Here is a 1,528-nt window from a genome sequence, read left to right as displayed (position 1 = left end):
TAAAAGCAGTTTTGGTTCCTTAAAGAACCATTTCTTTCTTTTCTTTTTATAATCTGAGGAACCTTTTGTGAAACTTGATTTCTTTTCTTAGTTTTTGTTGCATTTTTATTCTTTTATTTGAACTGTACAAGTTTGGTCTAGATAAACTAATTACAACATGGTCATATATTCACTCACACACAGAGAGAGAGAGAGAGAGAGAGAGAGAGAGAGATCAGAGCTGCACTGCAGTGGTTTCTTAAACAGCAGGCAAAAGAAAACTGATGAAGAAGATCTCATTTAAGATCTGTGTTTATATTTACTAACCTGATCTAGTAAAGAAATATATAAGAGAATATTGATAGCAGTGCTCACATTTATAATGATCAGTCATTTGTGAAGAGAAAACACCACTTAAGGGTCAGACATACGATTGATCGCACATTCACTGAATTATGATGGTGACAAACTAACAATCAACCACTGGTTATTATAACCTGACTGAATCTTTCATTCTCTTAAATATATAAAGTGTGTTGTCTTTGTGATACTAGCAGCACCAAACAAACGCACAAAAATCAATGAAATGTTAAAAAACAAAGATGGAAATGTAACTATAAATGCAAACATATTGTACTGTATGGCATTAAATGGCTCGTTGGTACAGTGGTGAGAAAAGATTATTTTTATAAACCCATGGAAAAATACCATATCATTTTAAAGATCACGTAAATTGATCTCAGTCAATCATTTTATTAGCAGTCAGGGTTTATTTTATTCTCAGATTGAACTGTATAGTGTTCAGTGATGTACAATACTGTCACGCCATTGGTTGAGACAGTTGACCTGTCAAACCACTCACAGGAAGAAGACAGATGGACCGACAGACAGACAGCATCTCATCTTTATCAGATTTGATCTCAGGTTACAGCTGTTTTCCCCTCATGTTTTAGTCATCATGTCTCTGTTCAGTTATTAGCCTAATCTCAATTGTTTTCAAATGAAAGACTATTAAGGAATCTTTAAATAAATCTACATAGCTCATTGTTCCAGATGTTAATGCTGTTATACGTTAATCGTTTTTATTGTATTAGGGAACAGCTTTTCCATATAGGACAGATCCCAATTTTAAGTAAGCATCACTGAGCCCTAATCACTTTGAAGTGAACATTATTAGCTGTGTAAAGACATAGATCAATGTATTTATTATTCATTATGTTATTACAATACAAATATGTGACCCTAACACAGCTAAAATCTTTTTTTTGTGTGATTTATTGTTTTCAACATAAAATCATCATGTGTAACATAAAAAACATTTTGGTGAAAATATAACGTTGACTTTTTAATATTGACTGCGTAAGATGATCATGTCTAAGACTGAAATCAATGCGTGAAATCACACTTTGATGCTCATAATCTCATCATTAGATTAGTCTGGATTTCACAGACAGGGTCATGTATCAGTTTTGGTTAAACCTAGCATCTGTGTTGTTTTTTGCTTTACTATCAGTCTGTGTTGCATCTCAAAGTGTACATATTTTAATGG

The sequence above is a fragment of the Paramisgurnus dabryanus genome, chromosome 17, assembly GCF_030506205.2.
Source record: "Paramisgurnus dabryanus chromosome 17, PD_genome_1.1, whole genome shotgun sequence".
NCBI classification, from domain to species: domain Eukaryota; kingdom Metazoa; phylum Chordata; class Actinopteri; order Cypriniformes; family Cobitidae; genus Paramisgurnus; species Paramisgurnus dabryanus.
The sequence above is the reverse complement of the archived record's forward strand: the minus strand, read 5'-3'. Positions refer to the sequence as shown.